The sequence below is a fragment of the Patella vulgata genome, chromosome 3 (genome assembly GCF_932274485.2).
Source record: "Patella vulgata chromosome 3, xgPatVulg1.2, whole genome shotgun sequence".
Classification (NCBI taxonomy): domain Eukaryota; kingdom Metazoa; phylum Mollusca; class Gastropoda; family Patellidae; genus Patella; species Patella vulgata.
In genome coordinates, this window is record NC_065881.2 from 13,284,760 (window position 1) to 13,297,321 (window position 12,562).

The following is a 12,562-nucleotide window of genomic DNA, read 5'->3' on the forward strand; positions in this document are numbered from 1 at the left end:
ATCTCCCACACATACGGGAGTCCCATGAACGATGAGATTCATTGATATTTCCTGTTTTTTATTCTGAGACAGAAAATGTTTTCTTTGTTCCATTGTCTGGAGATTATCGACTTTGTTTAGGATTTACAGTTCTGCGTACCCTGAAGCACAATGTTATAACTATTGTTAAAGATGCATTATGTAAGATCTAGATAAAGGGCTGATCGTTATTACCATAATAGTTCAAAAATAGATGATGAATAATGAATATTGAAAATTTCAATTAAATTACTTTATTCAGAGCGAAGTTATATATTATGGAAGTTTTGACAAGTAGCACAGTCTCGATTGTCATTACTACGATAATAAAGGAAGTCTCGGTTTTCCATATTAGCGCTTGTGTTGTTCTTATCCAATTAATATCACAGCCACCCGATGGTGTAGAGAGTTGATTATGGGCTTGTCATGTAAATATAAGTCCAAATGATACCATTGTGTACACAGGCCAACCTCCGTCCTTGAAAAAACTGGGTAACCGAACCCTGGTCCTTCTGGCTATTGAGCCCGCGCCTTACACACTGAACCACCATTGCTTCAGTCTGACCTGTCCATGCTGATATTATTGTGGTCTGAATCCGGACAGTAAAATTTGCGTTTCGTTTCATCGTCGGTTGTAAATTTGACAGTAACCAATCTCCATTGGCCTCAACATGTCTTTACCAGCACCTAAACAAATTTCTCCACTCATTAGGGTAAGATTTAACCCACTTTGACAATTGAAAGCATTCAATTCTGGTGGTTATAAACTAGTTTCGATAATTGGTGGCAAAAAAATTCTTGCTAAAATGAGAACCGAGTAAAATTACTGCTTGAATCGGGTTCGTAAAAATTGCACATTTCCTCAGAGTGAAGTGAAGGTCATTCATTTGGTTGATAAAATCATTATCAATGCACACTCGAATCGGTTAAATCATTTCATAATCAAAGTATCATCCATTTTTTAAAGCTAATAAAAGGCATGCACATTCCTAAAGCGGCGGTGAACAACATGCCACAAGGTCAGCTCAAACAATGGCCGGTTATATTTTCATTGTCATTGGTTTTCTACGGTACCGGTATTCATTTTCTACTAATCTAACCCGATTTAGTTTTCGGAGACATATTTGTCTCATTGCCACACTTCCAGGGTTAGAAATAACACTTTTTTCTTTTTTGTGGGGGGTAAGAAACTTATTTAAAATTTGGTACTATATAAATAAGTCTTCGCTGAACCAACTGTTCTCTGTAATTGTGTTTAAATCCGGCACAAATTACAACAGAGATTGTCCCTTTTAAATTATGATTACAATGTTGTAGACAGGGCTGCCGACAACCAGTATCGCAGCGCAATTTGCGATACAAATTTTGTCCGTTGCTAATCAAAAATTAAAATCTAAAGTTTTTGATTCGCAGTAACTGCGAATCATTAATATGCCTGTCATTTTGGATATTGACACAAGGATAATCCACATTTGAAGACTAGAAAGCTTTCTCAACAATTTCAACGAGTATAAAATGTTGAATAAAATTTTATAAACAAAACTGAATTCTCCGTGTGACATTTTCTTCTCGAACTACCCAGACACAATTCATTATACGGTACTGTATAATACAGGGACATAACTCTATGAATAGGGACTATTAAACCGGAAACAGGGAATCAAGTAGTACCACTCACGTTGCGAGACATCAAGTAATTATATGATATTTTGAAAGAAATAAATCCAGTGTATCCTCTACGTATTGTAAATAAAATATAAAAAAATAAATGTTAACGTATTGTAAAATGATAAATCAAAGTAAAAATTCCCGTAAAATATCACGTGTGTCTAGTCAATCGAGGTGCGCCCGATTGAACAAGAAAAGCAATACACGATAAAAAGCAGACGAAATTGTTTTCTAACGAAGATTTCTAACGTACAAAAAATAACAATTAAAATGATTGGGGCTTCGGAAGTCACTGTTAAGAATTGGCTTCAGACATAAGACCTAACTAAATGTCTACATCACATTCACAAACTGTCACAAGTACTTGTGGCAGTCCTAAAAAAAACTAAGATTAGTAAGAATGGAATCTAATCATATTTGTTATGAACTAAAGTAATATCTTGTTATTTAGGTGTTTTATGTTGAAACTGAAAAACTGCTAATCAATTTTTAAATTTGCTAATCAAATTTGGCAAAATTGGACTTTTTGATTAGCAGTGCTGCTAATCAACCGTGAAAAATTACCGACAGCCCTGGTTGTAGAGATGTCTCTCTAGTTCTTTGTATAGTTCTAGCATTTTTTTTATTTTTTATTCCAATATGTGTGATTGGTTAAAACATAGAACATAGGTTACCGTACTGGTATTTTTGCACTTCTCCGATTACAAATGATGGAAAAAACAAAATTATGTTTTTGGTGAGGTTTTTTTCCAAGTATTTTAGACAATTAAAACTTTATGTTTTGAACACAATGTTTTTTAACATGCCAACACTGAACCCTGCTTTGAAATATTCGGTAAATAAAATACCCCCCACCTGTTCCAAACAATATTTCTCGATGAAATTAGCTGTCACAATAACCAACTGACACTGACATACATCAATATACAATTCATTTTTGTTCATAAATATAGCCTACTTAAATAAATTATGTCATACATGTACATGGATGGCCGAATGGTTAGCTTGTGTGTGTTGTATCATAAGGTCTGTCATTGAGTCAATGGGTGTGGTTTCGATTCCCCGGTTGTACGCGACAAGGAGAAGGGTCGCCTTTTCAACCTCGTGGGTTTTCTCCGGACCCTCCAGTTTCCCCCCACTGCTAAAGACCCCTGCGCACAAGTGAATTAATTGAAATAAAGTTAAACCATGTGTTAGTCTGGAAATGACCTAATTTGTATCAGTGGAGTAAAACCCCATCTCTCTCACTCTCTCTCTCTCTCTCTCTCTCTCTCTTTGTGAGGATTTATGGATGATAATCCAAGGCAGATGTAGCTTATATCTGTGAATGTACAAACACAGTTGAGTTGTTGTTAATAGATTCTAGGAATCTATTTTAACTTTAATTATTTTCTGTTGTTTATTTCAGTTTGGTAGATGGACAGCTCTAATTTCTGGTGTTATATATGGGGCCTCAAGATTACGTGAGAAATTTATTCATTTATTGATAGAATATTATTATCCTACCCTAGTTCCTATTTGTCATAGGTAACACCAATCTGATTAAGATATAGATCAATATTTCGTTTCGTTATTTGATACTTTCGATGGCTTCCACTAAATGAAGATATGACTGGTTGTAGAGGAAGGTCATGTCAGTGGTCATACAAGCGGCTTTTGACCCTATGACGTCTGACATTTGATTAACCAATCAGTGTTGATGTTTCTAGAGGGATACCCACAGTCCTGTGCACCGTACTCCAAGAACTCGCTGTAACAGACCGTTTCATTGGCTAATCCCTCACATCAACCAAAATAATGGTCATATAACAACTCTTCCAGATCCTAGTGTAGTAAAGACAAGTAAAACGAAATTTTGAACCAATAAAAACGAAAGGAAATAGTAAAAGAACCCTTGATAGTTTGAATTTAAAGTTAGAATAGGTTGTAACGCTGCTGTGAGTGCTGTCCTAGCAAAATTTCCCCTCATAGATCTCTGCATGGCATATGCCCGACAAGGACAGCTATCTAGTCGTTTGGATAGGACAAAAAACTGAGGTCCGGTGTAAACATTGGCGTGCACGTAAAAGATCCATTGGCAGGTGGAATTCGATGTAAGAGTAGGCCGTAGTGCTACTGTCCGGGCAAAATTGCCCGCATATCACACTGTTTGGCGTATGCCCCATTTTCATTAGCCCAGTTGGAGTAGAAAAGAAGGATGTTAACCCTCGTTTCATTTCAATAAATCTTTTGTATCTGTTAATTACAGGATCCCTAACAGCGAAAGAAGTAGACATTCAGAAACATGAGAATGAAATCCGTGCCCGACGAGATGCCAGATTAAAGAGAGAAAGAGAGCGAGATACATTAGGTATGGATCAGTATTGTTGATGTAGGGTAAAATCTGCATCACACACATGTGATTTTAGCTATGATACACCACGATTATCTATGATAGCCTTTGATAGGAATAAAGTCGACCCCACACACTGTGATATGTTGTGATAGGCCACCATTATGATAGCCGTTGAAAGGAATAACGCGATTATTTATGATAGCCTTGATAGGAATAAAGCCGACTTCACACGCTGTGATTTTAGCTAGGAATAAAGTTGACATAACACACTGTACTTTTAGCTATAATACGGCATGATCACCCATGGTAGCTTTCAATAGGAACAAAGCTGACTGCACACATTGTAATTATAGCTATGATACGCAACCATCACCCATGATAGATTTGATACTTTCGATGGCCTACACTACATAAAGATCTGACCAGTTGTAGTGGAAGGTCGCATCAGGGGTTATACAAGCGTCTTTTGACCCTGTGATGTAAGATATTGATTAATCAATCAGTATTGACGTTTCTAGGGATTTACCCACAGTTCGTGCATCGCACGACAAAAACTTGCGGTAACAGACTGTTTCATTCGCTAATCCCTCACTTATATAACAACTCTTCCAGATCCTAGTGTTGTGAAGACAAATAAAACGAAATTTTGAACTATAAATTAACGATCTCAATATCTGTTATCGTCAATCATCCTTTTTACATTTCAGCTGAGATGCAGACTTTAGCGAAAGAAGCTGGTATACCACAGAGTTAGAAATGAAAATTATCTAGTTTTTGTTAAGATATATTTAGACATTAAAACAATACATACAAACCTTGTATATTACCAGGGTGAAATAGACCGTTTATTAAAATGACTATCTAAACTGGATTTTTTGTTATAATTAATTTTACATTATATACTGTAAAGATCCAGTTTTTATATGGTCAGCAACTACTGTTCATTTCATTGTCAAAAATAAGAAAACCAAGTTGGACTCAGACTAATAATTATTTCCCCTCTCTCCATACCTACGATTTGTAGTACATTTCTATAGCAATTCTCTCTATCTCGCTTTTTGCATGGCATTTTTGTTGACGTTAGTCTGGAATTGAATAAGAGTGAATTTACAATTTCTGCAGGGTTTTGGTGACTACTTGGGATTTTGAGGTGAAGGATCTGGAAGTTAATAGAATGAATTTGGGAAATTACATACAAAAATAACAAAACCTTTAGATTCCTTTGATTGGGCATAGCATACAAAATCGAGATGATAACAGCCTCCATATGATTGTGACTTGTTTGGGTCTTTGTGGTTGTAATAAAAATGGATTTAATTAACACTGAAATCTAATGTGCAGAGAGGATTACTGGTCTGAAAACACTTCATTTGATGGAGTTGTCTCCCTTCCCTTTCCATGCAGCAACCTGACTAACGACGTGTAAAATTGATACTGTGTTTCTTCTCATGCTCCAGGTAAGATAGGCATACGACATAAGAAACATTCTGCCGGGACAGCGGCGTTTTCGTCCCATCCGAACGACAAGACACTATTCCTTGCCATGGGCCACTGACAAGGGGAATCCGGACTTGAAAATTACATGGAACTTTCTTTGTTAAAATTCAGTCATCTTTGTTAGTGAGCAAGCACCTGAATCACTGGGCCACAATAGCTCCAATTTTCGAATGGAAAATGCCATGTTCATATATATGGTATTACAGAGCTAAATCTGTCTGTTGCACATCTTTCGTTTGGTTTCAAATGTTATATAAACTTATTTAAACATTAACATGAAAAGCCTATAATCATCTCTCTAGGTCATCGCATGGAGATTTTAAGTAGATTAGAACGTTTAATAATTTAATTTAAAAATGGCGAACCGAGGCCAAGTCTCGAATAACAAGTACCGTTGTTACTGTTACGGTAATAAACAGCCAATGCACACACTGTCAAAACTACAAACTGTGATAACATCGTTAAGAATAAAGTCATTTGAAGAAATTTTCCATATTATATCCATTTTGAATTATGCATAGCAAGAACGGACAACTCGTTATCTAAATCTTGCATAATGCATCTTGACATTGTTTTTCGGGGCACGGCAGGTATGGTTACTTTAAAATGGACATGTGAGTGGTATCGACATAGTAGGATATATCGCAGAGAAGCTGTGAAAACCGTAGAGCTTATATCTCTACGTCCATGATTATCGGGCTATAAAAACGAATTAGTTATCATGAAATATCAAGCTAACCCTAAACATGAGTAACAGTTTTACCAGTCCTACATTTTAGCTTTTTCCGAGATTCTATCCGGATTATCGCCCTAAGTATGGTTTAATGGTCGAGAGCCAGACATTAAGTAATATATTGATACTGCACGAGGCGTTAGCCGAGTGTTTCAATATATTACGCAATGGCTTTAGCTCGAGACCATTAAACAACTTAAAATACAGACACTATCCCGCATGTGCTTTTCAGTGAAATACGTCACGCGGGTCCAATATTTCATCTAGTATAGATAATGTACGATTGGCAAGTTGCCCGTACATTATTGGAAATAATGGTACGCAAACATCAAAGGATGACGTCACATCCGTATTTTAACGCCATTGAAGAGACGACCACTGTCAAGATCGGTGGCCATTGTAAATTGTTGTTTTTGGGTGATTCTGTTCTTAATTTGGGGGGTTGGATGGCCGAATGGTTAGCACGTGCGCGCTGTATCATAAGACCTGTCATTGAGTCAACTGGCGTGGTTTCGAATCCCCGGTTGTACGTGACAAGGAATAAGGTCGCCTGTCCAATCTCGTGGGTTTTCTCCGGGTCCTCCGGTTTCCTCCCACTGCTAAAGACCCCTACGCGCAAGCGAATTATTGAAATAAAATTAAACCATATGTTATTCCCGAAATGACCTAGTTTGTGTCGAGTGGACGTTAAACCCCATTTCTCTCTCTCTCTTTTTCTTAATTTTGAGTGAAACCTGTATCATTACAGACCTGGGGCCGTATTTATAAAAATTCTTAGAATTTTCATAACTTTTACTCTAAGACTTCCTAAAACAACATTAAGTTAAAAGTTACTCTTTAGAAATATTTATAAAGGGTCTTAGAGTTATTTTTAACTAAATGTAAGATTTGGGTCCTAACCAAACTCTTAGCGATGTAACCATGGGAAATCCGGGGATTCCCTGAAGTTATTTATAGCTCAGTGTTGATGTCATGCAATCACTCTACTCACTGTAGGTTGACTGACGCCGAAATCGTCACCACTACACAGTTGCATTTTACCAGTAGCTAGGAAACGAAGCGTAATGGCGATCTTCATCTCAGCGTCGATTGAGAAATTTCGTTTAGTAGGACTCGTAAGTAGATGCCGAACTAAATCTGTCACAAAAAGAATCCCACCCATGTCCATTCGATATCTCCTTATCAACTCGTCATTGTTGTACTCCACTAAGAAATCTCTTCTTGTTTTAAACTCTCTTAGGCGGCGTACACGGACGGCCATGTTAACCAAGATAAGAGTACTTTTAACAAGTTAGGAGTGCTACAGGAGGACTCCTAAATATGTGTCATAGTTAGGAGTAATTCTTAAAGTAAAATGTTTTATAAATAGGTCTTAGGAAAATCTACAAAGTTAGGAGTAATTTTTGACAGTTAAGAGTTGGTTCCAACTCTTAGAATTTTTATAAATACCGCCCCAGGAACTGTTCAGCGCAGTGGACGCTTACGGCTGGCTCCCGGATCCTTTCACTTGATTTGATATTTGTTGTTTTTTTTGCAATGTCTTTATTCTGTCTTGTCCGCAGATTTATCTTCTAGATTTTGTTTTGCATGTAGTGCGGTCCTCCTGCACTTACTATTAAAGGGAACTAACAGCGTTTGGAAAGGACGTTTGTAAGTTTTTCAATACTTTCCTCCAATCCAATTGTATCCCAAGTTATTTTTATTAATATAATAAAATATGCTTAAGCTAACAGCCCGCCATTCTGCAGGACCTCTTTTTTTGTGCAAAATCCAAACGATTACGCATGGTTAATTGCTAGGCCCGTACCAATCCCCTTTACAGTTTTAAAGAAAAAACAACTCGGTCAAATTTTACAAATTTGCTTTTTTGAAGAAAACCTTACACATCTTTTAGGATCAGGGAACCGCGGTGGCTCAGTGTGTTGGAGATAAGGAGAAAATTCATCGGAATTTTCCTGCGTGTTTCCCTTTTGTCAGTGGTGCAGGGTCGGGGGACTGGCAAAGGGCAACGTATAGTCATTTGGATGGTACAAACAATTGAGGTCCCGTGTACACATTGGAGTGCATGTAAAAGATCCGTTGAAAATTGAAATTCGATATAAGTGTAGGCCGTAGTGCCGCTGTCCCGGCAAAATTGATGTGTACGTAAAAGAGCCCTTGACAGTTGGAATTCGAAATAAAGAGCAGGCCTTAGCACACTGTATGACCATTTGCCCAGTAGGAAATGAAATGAAATGGGGTTTAACGTCCTACTCTTCTGCACCTAACCTGGGCTAATTGAAGACGGGCATACGCCATACAGTGTGCTATGAGGGAAATTTTGCCCGGGCAGCGGCGCTACGGCCTACTCTTATATCGAATTCCAACTGCCAAGGGATCTTTTACGTGCACGCCAATGTGTACACGGGATCTCGGTTTTTCGTCCCATCCGAACGACTAGGCAGCTGTCCTTGTCAGGCCCTCCGTTGCCCAGTAGGAGCAGAACAGTAGGACGTAAAACCACATTTCATTTTCATTTTTTTTAGGATCAAAGCAAATATGTAAAGAAAGATGTAAGAGGATTTAAATGTGGTCAAAAGAATGGCGCCACCTCGTTTAACCACCGAACTTGTCGTTCTCTGTATACGAGTTGATCTTTTTTATAACGTCACGTTCGCTGTTTCACTGTTGTAATAGACACAGTCACTTGATGTAGTAAGAAGTTTTATTTTAATCCCTTCAAGTACCCGTGGTAATAATAGCCTGCATTCACCCTTTATATAAACTAAAAATAGAGATAAGGTGGTGATAAAATTTGAGATTAATCTCTGGAATGTGATTAATTTATCTTTTATTCAAAAAAAGAAATCTTCTGAAAGACATTATGGCGAAAATAAGAACAAATCGGGGTGTAGAGCTATAAATTTTTAAAAGTACCGGTATGTGTTAGGTTGGTTTATAAATAAAACTATGTGTAATACTAGCATGTACAATTGTCGAAAGTAACGTTAAGGGAGAGATGGAGAGACATACGAAACTTAGGCTACCTGTCTACAGTTAGCCCCGTTTGAGAACAGACATTAAGCCACCCAACCACCAACGACTGCACGCATACACTTTATAGAACCAATATCTCTTCAGAAGAGGTTCTTCTCATTTCAGGAGTTCACAAAATGAAATGAAATGAAATGGGGTTTAACGTCCTACTGTTCTGCTCCTAACCTGGGCTAATGAAGACGGGCATACGCCATACAGTGTGCTATGAGGGAAATTTTGCCCGGACAGCGGCACTACGGCCTACTCTTATATCGAATTCCAACTGCCAAGGGATCTTTTACGTGCACGCCAATGTGTACACGGGACCTCGGTTTTTCGTCCCATCCGAACGACTAGACAGCTTTCCTTGTCAGGCCCTCCGTCCTGCATAGGAGTTCACAAAGTAACCTGGAGCAATACCGCCTCTCATTTGGGGAGTTCACATAGGTAACCTGAAACAATACTACTTCTTGTGAGGGGAGTTCACACCTCTAACCTGGAGCAATATCACTTCTCATTTGGGGGAGTTCACACAGCTAACCTGATACCAGTTGTCATTTGGGGAGTTCACACAGCTAACCTGGAGCAATACCACTTCTCAATTTGGGGAATTCATATAATAAATCTGATGTGATATCTCTTCTCATTTCGGGAGTTCACATAGTTGACCTGGAGCGATATCTCTTCTCATTTGGGGTGTTCACACAGCTAACCTGGAGCGATATCTCTTCTCATTTGGGGAATTCACATAGCTAACCTGGAGCGACATCTCATTTGGAGGGTTCGCAGTACATAGCTGACTGGAGCGATATCTTTTCTCATTTGGAGAGTTCAGGTGTACAAACCCCGTCGCTACTTACAGGTAATTGAAGGAAAAGACTTGGATTTCAGAAGTAGAGACTAATGCATACAGTGTAACCCCGGCGAAACCAATCATTATAGTCAATAGTCAATTCTAATGGGGTGATTTCATAATCATTCCTCTAGGTTTTTGTCTAAGACTTAATGGTCGCCATATTCAAAACTTGGTCTACTGTTTGGTAATGTGGTCCTACCCCGGATCACACCTGTTTTACACAAAAAGACTAATTAAACCTTTTCAATTTTAATAAATGAAAGCGGAATATATACTTCTCCAAATTCTTGAAATTCTACTTAGTTTTTTTCGACTAAAATTGTCGATTTAGGACTAAAAGTATTGGTCAACTAGCTTAAGAGACTGTTCTCAAGTGGAGAACCTGACCTGTGCTTTAACCGGGTTGGTCACAGTCACACTGATCCGCAGTGAATATTTGCTAGGCCGCTACAATCACTGATAAGGATGACATCGATGCGGCTTAATGAGGCAGAAATATTAACTTTTTTCCTGCGACAAATTAAATTCTAAAACATTTTTTTTATGTATTGGAAAAATAAATAAAGGCGTTTGACGTATTTGTAGGTAAAAATTATTTCCTATTTAGTGTAAATGGGTATTAAAATGACTAAAATGCCGCATTTTCTCCGAAGCAGTAACGTCTTATGTAAACAATGCACGCGCCATTCAGCCAATGATTGACGCCGCGTGCTGTGACAGCACGTGTTAAGGCAGTCATCTTTGACAGAGATATATCACTAGACTCGTAGTTCTCTGTGAAACAGATTGGGTCACAGTACGTACAATACAAGGGTGGGGTCATATATATATTCTGATATGTAGCACCAAGGTGTGTTAGTTAATTTAAAGGAATCAGCATACGCAACCTGTGCACGATACGCATCGCATCTATTTGCTGATTGGAAAGGTTGTCGGACTTGACGTATATAAAAGAATGTTATTATAAACGCGCAGGTTATAGCAGTAGTTATATTTTGTAATTTAAATCTTGAATATTTAAGATAATGCATTATTAATTTTAAAAGTGAAAGCCTTCAAATCGAATTCGTTGAAACTCTCGAGCCAATAACTATGCTATTCCTTCAAAACATTAATTACGCGTGTACTATTAAATGGCGACTAGCCATATAGCCAAGGATGTAATGTTATGTAATGCTAATGACATGTTAATTTATTATAATCCCTTATTGTTTATAAAACTTTTATAGATATGGCCTGTCTCGTGAACATGTCAGTTGTATGGTTAATCAATTAATTGTTTTATTTACCATTATTTTATTTCTTATATTGTACATTATTACATCAATGCTTATTTATGTCAACACTTGAACTCGACAAGTGATTCGCATAGTCCGGTCGCCAAACCCATTATTTCGAGTGAACCTGACAATTGTATACAATTTTTTTTTTCTTTTTTTTTTTGGGGGGGGGGGGGGGCACGTGGCTAAGTGGGTAAGACGCTGGCTCGCTAGCCTGGAGGTCGGGTGTTCGATCCCTGCATTGGCCGAGAACGTTCATCGGGATTTTCCGGCGTGGTTCCCCCTTGTCAATGATGCAGGACGGATGGCCTGACAAGGACAGCTTTCTAGTCCTTCGGATGAGACGAAAAACCGAGGTCCCGTTTATACATTAGAATGCACGTAAAAGATCCCTTGGCAGTTGGAATTCGATATAAGAGTAGGCGATAGTGCCGCTGCCCTGGCAAAATTTCCCTCATAGCATACTGTATTGCGTATGCCCGTCTTCATTAGCCCAGCATAGGAGCAGAACAGTAGGACGTTAAACCCCATTTCATTTCATTTCATTTACAATTTTTTTTTAGGATTGATTTTAGTAGTCTAGAGTGTCCTCTTTCACCCTTGAGCGTGTTGAGAAATTCAAGATGGCGTCCAAGACGGCCGCCATTTGAAATAATCCCCTATAAGCCCCATAGTATTTAGTCTAGGATGATAAGTTTGGTGTCCAATCGTATGTTTCCGGGGTCAAGGAATACACCGAAATCGTTCATTATGTTGTGAGATTATTAGATGGTAGTAAAATCCAAACTGCCAGATAATACAGCCATTTAACTGGTTAGCGGCGGTTGAGGGCCATTATTTCACCAAACCAAACTACATGCATATCTAGAGACAGACTCTATATTTCTTGATATAGGAGCACATGAGTGATACTATAACACCACATACATGCCTAACAGGGGTTCCAGGGCCACAAGGGCCGGCCCTGAAAAAGAGTGCAGTATTCAGTTTAATCCTTTAGTCGTGTTTCTGGCTGCAACCTGCGACAGCACAAGTGTAGCTACAAGCAAGCGTACCACATGGGGCGTCACTCTTGCATCCGCATTTGACGAGCCACATGACAGACTCCGGAGCAAGTTGACCGGTTATATTGTTCTCAATTAAGTATCCTTCTCCCAGCA

General features: G+C 38.4%; 1 long non-coding RNA gene across 1 annotated transcript; it reads left to right on the plus strand.

Moving 5' to 3' along the window:
- Positions 1-598: 598 nt before the first annotated feature.
- Positions 599-4,892, plus strand: LOC126816228 (uncharacterized). The gene is made up of 4 exons (XR_007678255.2): positions 599-731; positions 3,095-3,149; positions 3,935-4,036; positions 4,729-4,892. It is a non-coding gene; the product is annotated as an uncharacterized LOC126816228 (long non-coding RNA).
- Positions 4,893-12,562: the final 7,670 nt, after the last annotated feature.